The 12,833-nt window shown below is 37.4% G+C and overlaps 1 pseudogene; it reads right to left on the bottom strand.

Moving 5' to 3' along the window:
• Positions 1 to 671: 671 nt before the first annotated feature.
• Positions 672 to 12,833, bottom strand: part of LOC123940763 — a 78,080-nt pseudogene continuing 65,918 nt past the window's right edge.

The following is a 12,833-nucleotide window of genomic DNA, read 5'->3' as shown; positions in this document are numbered from 1 at the left end:
ATTATGCCTCCATCAGAAAGGATGAATACCCAACTTTTGTAGCAACATGGACGGGACTGGAAGAGATTATGCCGAGCGAAATAAGTCAAGCAGAGAGAGTTAAGTATCATATGGTCTCACTTATTTGTGGAGCATAACAAATAACATGGAGGACATGGGGACATGGAGAGGAGAGGGAGTTGAGGGAAACTGGAAGGGGAGATGAACCATGAGAGACTATGGACTCTGAAAAACAACAGGGTTTTGAAGGGGCGGGAGGGTGGGAGGTTGAGGAACCAGGTGGTGGGTAATAGAGAGGGCACGTACTGCATGGAGCACTGGGTGTGATGCCAAAAAAATGAACACTGTTATGCTGTAAATAAACAAAAAAAAACAAACCAAAACAAAAAACCCCCCAAAAAACAAAAAACAAAAAAAGTGAAGTAAAATAAGGTTAATCCTCTTGTCTGGCTGAATTGGAATGCTTACAGTTTACAAAGTTAAAATTTCAAGTAAACACTGTACTTTTCACTTCATTTTCATTTTCATTTCACTTCCATTATTGTAGACAGACACAGTTTGGTTAGACAGCTGCCATACTTCACCTTCAATAAAGCTGTATGCCCATGTTTGGGGAAAAGGATATTAGATAATCTCCTTATTTTATATTGCTTAACTCTTTGAAAAGAGCATTAATGCTCTGGCTGACTGGCTATCTACAATGGCAAAGTGACCATAGGTTCTGACAACAATGAGAGGTTTCTCAGAGACCCTAAGGAATTTCTAGTTCAACAGATAGTTATTTACTGAAAAGTCTAACAGATTTCAGTAGATGTGTTTGCATCAATTTCCCACTATCAGTTTCTTTCACAAACGTGTGGCCAGTGTCTACCCATTTCTTGCTGACTGGACCCTAAACCTAGGTTAGTTTGTTTAAAAGGTGGACTCATTTAGAATAATCCACATACGTTTTAGTGGTATTAAGAAACAAATGTCTGTTAATAAATAGAATGGATTTTAGGGGAAAATGGAATATCCACAAAGAAAAAAAATTAAATTAAAAACAATGGGGGGGAGACAAGATGAAATATTAATATAGATAAATAACAAAAATGGCAATTACAAAGCAGGCAGCTTCCCACCCATGCCACATGATATGCTTTCATTAAGGTTTACTCTTTCCTGTTGGTATGAGCAACCCAGATGAAGAGAGCAGAAGCCATGAACTGTAAAGGAGCTGAGACACAAGCCAGGCAGAAGAACCATCCAAATTCACCAGACAACTTCTCAGGCAGCTCTAGCTTCTGGTGGAGTAGTTCAGTTTCAGCATCATAACAACTCACTGCGCCCAGCGTAAACAGATGTCAGAGGAAAACAAAACATAACTAGGTAAGAGCATAGTGGGAGCTTTTCAGGCTACAGAACAGGGCAACAATATGTAATTGTTTAAGAATTATGACTCCTTGTCTCTATGGAAACAGGAAGAAGATAAAAGTTATGTATAATGACAAGACTCACCTGTGATAGATGGAAAATGCCTGTGGAAATGGTGGGATAAAAACTCCAGCAAATGCAAGCACAAAATCCAATCACAGCCCCAAAACACATCGAATCTAGACTAAAAATGGTGAATGGAAATGGCAATGCCAAAGATCTGATTTTGAAAAAGAGAAAAGAAATATATTACCACTATTTCAGACAGTTTTTCACAATGACAGTTTCATGGACTAATTAGATATTTTCTCAAAAAGTGAGAAAGGAGGGGCCCCTTGATGGTGAAGTCAGTTGAGCATCTCACTCCTGGTTTCTGCTCAGGTGGTGATCTCAGGGTTCTAGGAAAGAGCTCTGTGCTGGGTTCTATGCTCAGTGGGGAGTCTGCTTAAGATTATCTCTCTTTCTCCCTCTGTCCCTCCGTCCCTCCCCCTGCTCATGCTCTCTCTCTCCTTCTCTCTCTCTTTCTAAAATAAGTTTTTTTCCGCTTCTGACCCAAGTTGTTTTTTTCTTTAATTTAATTTCTTTTCAGGGAAACATAATTCATTGTTTATGCACCACACCCAGTGCTTCAGGAAATACATGCACTCCAGGCTCCCCCAACCTCCCACCCCTGCCCCTTCTAATCCCTCAGATTGTTTTGCAGAGTCCATAATCTCTCACGGTTCATCTCTCCCTCCAATTTCCCTCAACTCCCATCTCCTCTCCATCTCCCCATGTCCTCTGTGTTATTTGTTATGCTCCACAAATAAGTGAAACCGTGTGATAAATGACTCTCTCTGCTTGACCTTTTTCACGCAGCATAATCTCTTCCAGTCCCGTCCATGTTGACACAAAAGTTGGGTATTCATCCTTTCTGAGGGAGGCATAATACTCCATAGTGTATATGGACCACATCTTCCTTATCCATTCATCCATTGAAGGGCATCTTGGTTCTTTCAACAGTTTGGCAACTGTGGCCATTGCTGCTATGAACAATGACCCTTCTCTTCACTACATCTGTATCTTTGGGGTAAATACAGAGTAGTGCAATTGCAGGGTCATAGGGAAGCTCTCTTTTTAATTTCTTGAGGAATCTCCACACTGTTCTCCAAATTGACTGCACCAACTTGCATTCCCACCAACAGTGTAAGAGGGTTCCCTTTTCTTGACATCCTCTCCATCACATGTTGTTTCCTGTCTTGCTAATTTTGGCCATTCTAACTGGTGTAAGGTGGTATCTCAGTGTGGTTTCAATTTGAATCTCCCTAATGGCTAGTGATAATGAACATTTTTTCATGTGTCTGATAGCCATTTGTATGTCTTCATTGGAGAAGTGTTGGTTCATGTCTTCTGCCCATTTTTGGACATGATTATCTGTTTTGTGTGTGTTGATTTTTAGAAGTTCTTTATAGATCCTGGATATCAACCCTTTGTCTATACTGTCATTTGCAAATATCTTCTCCCATTCCATGGGTTGCCTTGTTGTTTTGTTGACTCTTTCCTTTACTGTGCATAAGTTTTTGATCTTGATGAAGTTCCAAAAGTTCATTTTTGCTTTTGTTTCCTTGGCCTTTGGAGACATATCTTGAAAGAAGTTACTGTGGCTGATATCGAAGAGGTTACTGCCTATGTTCTTCTCTAGGATTCTGACGCATTCCTGTCTCATGTTGAGTTCTTTTATCCATTATGAGTTTATCCTTGTGTACTGTGTAAGAGAGTGGTCGATTTTCATTCTTCTACATATAGCTGTCCAGGTTTCCCAGCACCATTTACTGAAGAGACTCTCTTTTTTCACCGTATATTTTTTCCTGCTTTGTCAAAGATTATTTGACCATAGAGTTGAGGGTCCATATCTGGGCTCTCTACTCTGTTCCACTGGTCTCTGTGTCTGTTTTTATACCAGTACCATGCTGTCTTGGTGATCACAGCTTTGTAGTAAAGCTTGACATCAGGCGACATGATGCCGCCAGTTTTGTTTTTCTTTTTCAGCATTTCCTTAGCAATTCGGGGTCTCTTCTGATTCCATACAAATTTTAAGATTATTTGCTCCATGTTTTTGAGAAATACCAGTGGAATTTTTACCAGAATGGCATTAAAAGTATAGATTGCTCTAGGCAGTATAGACATTTTAACAATGCTTATTCTTCCAATCCAAGAGCATGGAATGGTCTTCCATTTTTTTGTGTCTTATTCAATTTCTTTCATGAGTGTTCTGCAGTTCCTTGAGTACAGATCCTTTACCTCCTTGGTTGGGTTTATTCCCAGGTATCTTATGGTTCTTGGTGCTATAGTAAATGGAATTGAATCTTTAATTTCCCTTTCTGTGTTTTCATTGTTAGTGTATAAGAAAGCAACTGATTTCTGTATTTTGATTTTGTATCCTGCCACATTACTGAATTGCTGTATGAGTTCTAATAGTTTGGGGGTGGAGTCTTTTGGGTTTTCCATACAAAATATCATGTCATCTGGGAAGAGTGAGAGTTTGACTTCTTCACTGCCAACTTGGATACCTTTTATTTCTCTTTGTTTTCTGATTGCTGTTGCTAGGACTTCTGACACTTTGTTGAACAAGAGTGGTGAGAGTGGGCATCCTTGTCATGTTCCTGATCTCAATGGGAAGGCTGTGAGCTTTTTTCCATTGAGGATGATACTTGCTGTGTGTTTTTCATATATCAATTTTACGAAGTTCAGGAATGTTACCTCTATCCCTATACTTTGAAGCGTTTTAATCAGGAACAGATGATGGATTTTGTCAAATGCTTTTTCTGCATCAATTGAGAGGACCATGTGGTTCTTCTCTCTTCTCTTATTGATTTGTTCTATTCCATCAATTGATTTGCGAATGTTGAACCACCCTCGCTACCCAGGGATGAATCCCACCTGGTCATGGTGGATAATCTTTTTTCTTTTTTTTTTCCCCCATTTTATTTATTTTTTTTCAGCATAACAGTATTCATTGTTTTTGCACAACAACCAGTGCTCCATGCAAAACGTGCCCTCCCTATTACCCACCACCTGTTCCCCCAACCTCCCAACCCTGACCCTTCAAAACCCTCAGGTTGTTTTTCAGAGTCCATAGTCTCTTATGGTTCACCTCCCCTCCCCAATGTCCATAGCCCCCTCCCCCTCTCCCAATCCCACCTCCCCCAGCAACCCCCAGTTTGTTTTGTGAGATTAAGAGTCATTTATGGTTTGTCTCCCTCCCAATCCCATCTTGTTTCATTTATTCTTCTCCTATTCCCCTAACCCCCCATGTTGCTTCTCCATGTCCTCATATCAGGGAGATCATATGATAGTTGTCTTTCTCCAATTGACTTATTTCACTAAGCATGATACACTCTAGTTCCATCCACGTCATCGCAAATGGCAAGATTTCATTTCTTTTGATGGCTGCATAGTATTCCATTGTGTATATATACCACATCTTCTTTATCCATTCATCTGTTGATGGACATCTAGGTTCTTTCCATAGTTTGGCTATTGTAGACATTGCTGCTATAAACATTCGGGTTCACGTGCCCCTTCGGATCACTATGTCTGTATCTTTAGGGTAAATACCCAGTAGTGCAATGGCTGGGTCATAGGGTAGTTCTATTTTCAACAGTTTGAGGAACTTCCATGCTGTTTTCCAGAGTGGTTGCACCAGCTTGCATTCCCCATGGTGGATAATCTTTTTAATGTGTTGTTGGATCCTATTTGCTAGGATCTTGTTGAGAATCTTAGCATCCATATTCATCAGGGATATTGGTCTGAAATTCTCCTTTTTGGTGTGCTCTTTGCCTGGTTTGGGGATCAGCCAGGGTAATGCTGGGTTCATAAAAAGAGTCTGAAAGTTTTCTTTCTGCTTCAATTTTTTGAAACAGCTTCAAGAGAATAGGTGTTATTTCTTCTTTAAAAGTTTGGTAGAATTCCCCAGGGAATCCGTCAGGTCCTAGGCTTTTGTTTTTTTTGGAGGTTTTGGTCACTGCTTCAATCTCATTACTAGATATCAGTGTATTCAGGCTGTCTGTTTCTTCCTGGTTCAATTTTGGGAGTTTACAGTTTTCCAGGAATGCATCCATTTCCTCTAGGTTGTTTAACTTATTGGCATATAACTGTTGATAATAACTTCTGATAATTATTTCTATTTCCTTGGTGTTAGTTGTGATCTCTCCCTTTTTGGGGTAGCAATTCTCATATCAGATAAATTAGATTTTAAACTAAAGACTGTAGTCAGAGATACAGAAGGACACTACATAATTCTTAAAGGGACTATCCACCAAGAAGATCTAATAATCGTAAATATTTATGCCCCCAATATGGGAGCAGCCAATTACATAAGAAAACTGTTAATCAAGATAAATAGTCATATTGACATGATTTCATAGTAGGAGATCTTAACATGCCACTCTCAGTAATAGACAGATCATCCAAGCAGAAAATCAATAAAGAAACAAGTGTTGAATGATACATTGGACCAGATAGACCTCATAGATGTATACAGAACATTCCACCCTAAAACAACAGAATACTCATTCTTCTTGAGTGCACATGGAACCTTCTCCAGAATAGACCACATACTGGATCACGAATCAGGGCTCAACATATACCAAAAGATTGAGATCATTCCCTGAATATTCTAGATCACAATGCTTTGAAGCTGGAGCTCAATCACAAGGAAAAGTTTGGAAGGAACTCAAAGACCTGGAAGCTAAAGACCACCTTACTTAAGAATGCTTGGATCAACGAGAAGATCAAAGAAGAACTTAAACAATACATTAAAACCAATGAGAATGAAAACACTTCAGTCCAAAACCTATGGGATACAGCAAAGGCGGTCCCAAAGGGGAAATACATAGCCATCCAAGCCTCCCTCAAAAAAAAAAAAATAAAATAAAATAAAATTGAAAAATCTAGAATACATCAGCTGTCTCTACACCTTAAGGAACTGGGGAATTAACAACAAATTAAGCAAACTCCACACACAAGAAGGGAAATAAGATTAGAGCAGATTATATCAATGAGATATAAACTAGAAATACAGTAGAACACATCAATGAAACTAGAAGCTGGTTTTTTGAAAGAATCAATAAGATCGATAAACCATTGGCCAAACTAATCCAAAAGAAAAGAGAGAAGGCACAAATTAATAAAATAAATTTAAAATCTTTTTCTAAAAAAAGTGAGAAAGAAATGCTGTAATATTAGGGATTTTTTTTTCAGATTTATATATTTCAGTAATTATTCTCTGAAATAAAAAGTGATATAGAAAGATGTTCCCAGAAGACAACAACCTCTTTGGCCTTGAGTGACACACAGGATCCCCTGATGCTCAATGAATGCCAGTGGTTCTCAGTAGTAGGCTTAAGTCATGGGCACAAGGAAGGAAAGGAAAGTTGGGGCAGTAAAATGAATGAGAATAGATATACAAGAAGACTAGGAAGGTGGAGAAGACAAAGACCTAAATAAATAGGAACTTTGATTTTCTTTGCCAAAGCTACTCCTCAAACCACCCTCTTATGCATTTCAGTTAATGACAAATCCGTTCTTCCAGTTCTAGTTCTTTCTAGTTCCATCCTTCTGGTTTTCAAATGGAGAGTAATTGTCTGTAGTGGTAACATGGCTTAGCTCTAAACCTAGGGGCCTGTGCTGTCATTTGCCTAGAGACCTGCCTAAGTCCCCCCAAAGTGTCCTTATCTCCCACTATGCCTTGAACAACCCTTAGTTTTGGTAGATCATGTGACCCAAGGAGTAGAGCACTTTGTACAGCTGCTTACACCTTTGTAAATCCTTCTCTGGTTCAGAGTCACACTTAAAACTAACAGCTTTCCTGGACACTTGGTAAATGGGTTGGAATAATACACCCAAGTTAAGATGACATTGGCTCCCAAATCCACAGGCTCCCAGTAGGTATTGTACCTTTCTTTTGGTTGTAAGAGGGCCAGATGCAGCAACTTGTCCTTTACCTTAGAAGAGATGTCTCCCCATGACCCACCACTAGACCGCTAGAAATTTCACCTAGATAAATGGGCCTTGAATTTTGTTGAATATATTTCTCAACTTCTGGTACACAAACATCTGCCAATAGGTCTACAGTAGTTGCTGCATAAGGAATAAATTATAACTTATGGCAGGGAAAGAAGATCAAGGTCCTTGAGTAAGTAGTTGTAAGTCATGTATCTGATAAGAGCTTCATAAGCAAAATATAAGAAGAATCTCAAAGCTAAAAAATAAGAAATATGTAACTCAGTTTAAAAAAGAGAAAATATTTGAGTAGACACTTAGTAAACAAGATACCCAGATATCAAATGGAGACACAAAAATATGTTCAATAAAATTTATCATTGGGAAAATGCAAATTACCATAGTGAGATACACTGACCCACCATTTAAAATAACTAAAATTGAGGGGCACCTGAGTGACTCAGTGGATTAAGCATCTGTCTTCTGCTCAGGTCATGATCTCAGGGTCTTGGGATCAAGTCCTGCATCCAGCTCTTGCTCAGTGGGGTGTCTGCCTCTCATGCTTTCTCTGTGCTCTCTCTCTCAAATAAATAAATAAATAAATAAATATCTTTAAGAGAATAACTAAAATTGAGAAGACTACTAATATTGGAAGCAATAATAGAGACTTTTGTACCCATAGATGAACCACAATGTGAGGTGAGAGATAAATACACAAAATTGAAGAGAAGAATTAATTTTAACCCACGTTTGGATTATGTTGAAATTTCCAGTGCACATTCTACTGAGTTTTGACAGGGCTTCTCTTTTATCTATGTAGTTTATTTCCCCCCTTTTCTTTGGCTTTCACAAATAAAGTCTAAGCGACAGAATAACTGATTAATGACTCCACCAAAATATAGGCCCTTTGCTTTCCCCCTAGCTGCCATCAAGTCCCATGTGGAGGTTAAGCACTTTCACTCCTCTTTGATACCAAATCAAAATGTTGCTATTTGTACATTGTACTCAGTTGACATATATAATGTCATTACTTTCTGAGTGAACATTATGTCACTTCTTTCTACATGTTGAAAGGTAAATATGAACACCTTACCACCATGTTCAAAATATCTCACTACATGTCCTTAAAAGTGGCAAAAAGAACAAAGTGCCTGACCTATCCTCCAGACCCCATGTGAGCTCAACCATGTTGGTCTTTCTCATTCCATCTGGCTCCTCTTTCTTTTCTTTGGATGCCAGCTACATTTACCACTTTTCTTGATGTGCTTCTCCAATGATCTGGCTCTGAGATCATCTCGGCCCTCCTAGATGGAAGGATGGAAGGCTCTAAAGGAGGCAAATGTCCAGGTTAGTGAAGACTTCGGACATCCTGCCTGACCTATAAAAAAAGAATGAGCATTTTCAGAAAATTGCTAGGAGACTCACAGGCATTAATGTTTGAGAAGCATGAATATATGCCACCTCCCACCATGGTCCTTTGTATTTGTTTTCCCTTTCATCTTCCCTTGACCTCTGTGAAGATTTCTTACCTGTTTACAAATTAAAGTGCAAAGTTCAGTGTAGTTCTGGAATGTGAGCTGCACTTTGCATGAAAAGGACACCTGTATTTAAGGTTCCCCTGAAGGGAATGCAGAACTTTGGCCTCATTAAAATCATGTACGATTGGCTCAGATGTGATCATACTAATCAAAGCACTCAGAGCATCAACATTTATACATTGAAATTTGAATAAATATGTCAGATGTGTCATTAGTAGTGGAAAATAGTGGCATAAAATATAATATCTATGATGACTTGATGTTTATGATTTCAGAGTCTATAATGCCCTATGAGCTACTGGACTTTTCACACATGTTCAAGTTTACAATGCCCAGAAAAACAATTAAGTTTTGTCCTAAAGGGAAGTCTTAGGTGCTATTGGGAGAATTTTAGTTTTTCATTCCTTCCTGTTCTGGCAAAAAGCCCACGTTGTACAATTGACTGAGTCTTGTGCTTGAAACAAATTGGTATAAACAACATCCTCCTGAGCTTGTTAAAGGAAGCCTCCAAAATGAATCAGTGTGCAAGAAGTTACTACACATGTTATGGTCATTTCAGTTGTACTGTATTTCTTATCTACTTTAGGGGGTGGGAGGTTGAGGAACCAGGTGGTGGGTAATAGGGAGGGCACGTACTGCATGGAGCACTGGGTGTGATGCCAAAACAATGAACACTGTTATGCTGTAAATAAACAAATAAAAAAAATTAAAAAAATAAATAAAATTGATCAAAAATAAATAAATAAAATACAAAAAAAAAAGAAAACCTAACACTTCAAAGAATTTTCTCAATTTCTTAAAGATATGGTAAGAGAAATGATTACTATAAAATTCATTATTCTTTATATATAAATTTGATATACTCTTACATTTATAATAATTTTACATTGGGTTTACAAGAGCCAAAAAGCCAGGTGAATAATGGAAAACAAATACTGAATAATGTACATATTAAATCTTAATGACTCTCGTCTAGTAAGCAAAATAACTGTAAGACTGAATTATTCCCTTTAACAATGTTTTACTATTTCTTAAGATATCACTAAGGAATTTATGAGTATTCATGAACTAGAGTGTTAAACAATTTAAACTGCATTTAAATAGCATTCCATCATGATTCCTATGTAAGTAATCTTTCAGCTCATTCTGATTAAAAGCTCCATTACATTTAACTGATCACATTTTCTGATTCTGACTTTTAAGGTAAGTCAATTGTGTATTAACTCTATCCTATCTCCCACTTCTGACAAGCATTTCATTGACTATTTATACACATGTAGCAGGAAATAGGCAGTAGGTGCTCCTTCACTTCTCTTTCCAGCATTTATAGCTTAATAAGTAACCCACACAAACTGAATTTGAGATTTTTTTCATTATTTAGTGATTTGGAATTGCCTAGAAAGGAGTTTCTTTCCAATAAAAATACCTTTATCATGTGAAATTAGTAGCTTTGTTATTATATCACCTGTATTCCACTCCATTCTGTCTCAATTTTATTCTGTGAAAACACTGGTAGAGAAAAGGTGTTCTCAAGTAAAACCATAAGGATTTCTAGAAAAAGTCAGTCCTAATCACTGTTATAGCAAATGTAAAGCAACTTTTAAATATGAAAAAAACTTTCAGGCAGTTCTAATATATTTATAAGCAAAGTTTGTGAAGTAAAATTTAACCAGAAAATCTTTTACATACACATATTCCATAGAAAAATAAATTTGGAAATTTGAATAAAATAAGGAAAGAAAAGATTCTTATTGTTGACAACTTTAAAAAACACCCAGGAGCAAATAAACTACTAAAAGGGTGGCAAAGACCCCAGAAAAATGCGCTGTAACCAAATCAGAAGAGACCCCTAATTGTGGGGGGGAGAAAGGGGATAAAAACAGGTTCTGGAAAAAAAAAAGAAAAAAAAAAAGAAAAAAATTTAAAAAATAAAACAAATAAAAAAATATAAAAAAGAAAGAAAAAATATATATATTTAGATGAACTAGTCAAAAAACGTTAAAAAAGAAAAGGGTAAAAGTTTTAAAAAATTTAGCAGAAGAAGAAAAAAGAAAAAAGAAAAAAAAATTGAAAAAAGAAAAAAAAAATTGAAGTAGCCGCAGGTGGTGGGTAATGGGGAGGGCACGTTTTGCATGGAGCACTGGGTGTTGTGCAAAAAGAATGAATACTGTTATGCTGAAAAAATAAATAAAATGGAAAAAATAAAAAAAATAAAATAAAATAAGTCTTTAAAAAAACAAAAACAAAAACAAAAACAAAAAAAAAAAAACAAAAACACCCAGGGTTAAAATAAACATTTATCCCTAAACCCTAGGCCTTTGCATTTTTGTTGTCCATAGTCTTTATCTGATACATTCTTGTTTTCTTTTAAAGATTTATTTCTTTATTTTAAGAAGAGAGAGAGAGAGAGTGCAAGTAGGTAAAAGGGCAGAGAGAGAGAGAGAGAATCCTCAAGCAGATGCCCCACTTAGTGCATAGTCCAATATGTGGTTTAATCCCAGGACTCTGAGGCCATGACCCGACTGAAATTAAAAGTCTACCTCTTAACCCATTGAGCCACCTGGTCACCCCTGATATAGTCTTAATCCTTCTTTTTTGCTTGTCTTTCCCACACTTACTAGCCATGTGTTTATTATTCTCTGCCTATTTCTGTTCCTGCATCTTGTGATCTTCAACCACCCAAACTTCTCCTTCTGCTGTCTTCTTTCTTCTTTCTATGACTTTCTCTCCATTTCCCTCTTTTGAAAATTTTTAATAAAACGATATCAAGGAAAAATGTTCTATTTGTCCACCCGCAGTAGATATATAACAACTGTTGTCCAAATTCTTGGAATATTTAATCTTGCTTCCCTTCTCACTGTTGTGCAATTGTTTCCCTCTCACTTCTCATTATGCTCTGTCCTCCACTGCATCACATGACAGAAATTGCTCTCACTAAAGCCATCTCTTAGTTTCCCCACTCAATCACACCTGTTCACTCCTTATCCTACTAGAACATTTATTTTAGTGTTGGTACTATAATTTTCTTTGTCCTTCTTGACTATCTTCCTCTCTTTTTGTTATTGACACTCACCTTGATCATTCTGCTCAGTATCCTTTCCTGGTCTCTCCCTGTCTTTATTTGCTGCCAGTCAGAACTATTAGTTTCAACAAGAAATTATTTTTTGTAATGGAATCTAACATGGAAATGTTGGGCAATTAAAGGACTCTGCTGAGAAAAAATGGGCAGGAACAGAAGCAAGCATGGCCATCTGCCAATAACAAAGATTATATTCCAGCATTGACTCCATGAGGACTGCTGTCACCACTGCTATGTGAGAATGCCACTGTTCTCATGGACAGACAGAGTCACTGGTGTGGGTGCAGGGTGCATTTGCTGGAACCTTCATATTGCGCCTTGGCTGCCTTTACAATTCAAATTATCTTTTGTCCTTGTCCCTTTTCCTCCCTCATTTGAAATTTCAACTCTAGTGTGAATGATGTAGAGTTGCCAAACCTCCATCATTTCTCCTCACCCTAGATTTCAGGGAGATAGGAAAGTTAACTGTAGTTTTTTGGATCCCAGAATGGGTGTTAGAGTTTGCTGGCATCAAAATTATGTGGTAGAAAAGAGGATCAGTTTGGCTATCTAAAGGAGACATATAACTTCACTCCACTTTAATATATGTTGTCAGTTTAGTTATTCACCATTCTCTTCACTTTATGTATTCACCAATAGATAGATCATACATAACTATGCCTTTGGTCTACCCAATGATTTTCAATTCATGATTTGCAGTAGACTCAAACTACAAACTACATATGCACTGGATGTCCACAAAGTGGCCACTGCTTCTGATTTCTCAATCAAATTTTGATGAGAATCTACCCAGTTGCCAAACGGTGATTCCATTCTTCAGT

This window comes from Meles meles, chromosome 4 (assembly GCF_922984935.1).
Source record: "Meles meles chromosome 4, mMelMel3.1 paternal haplotype, whole genome shotgun sequence".
Lineage (NCBI taxonomy): Eukaryota > Metazoa > Chordata > Mammalia > Carnivora > Mustelidae > Meles > Meles meles.
This window is presented reverse-complemented; position numbering and strand designations above follow the sequence as displayed.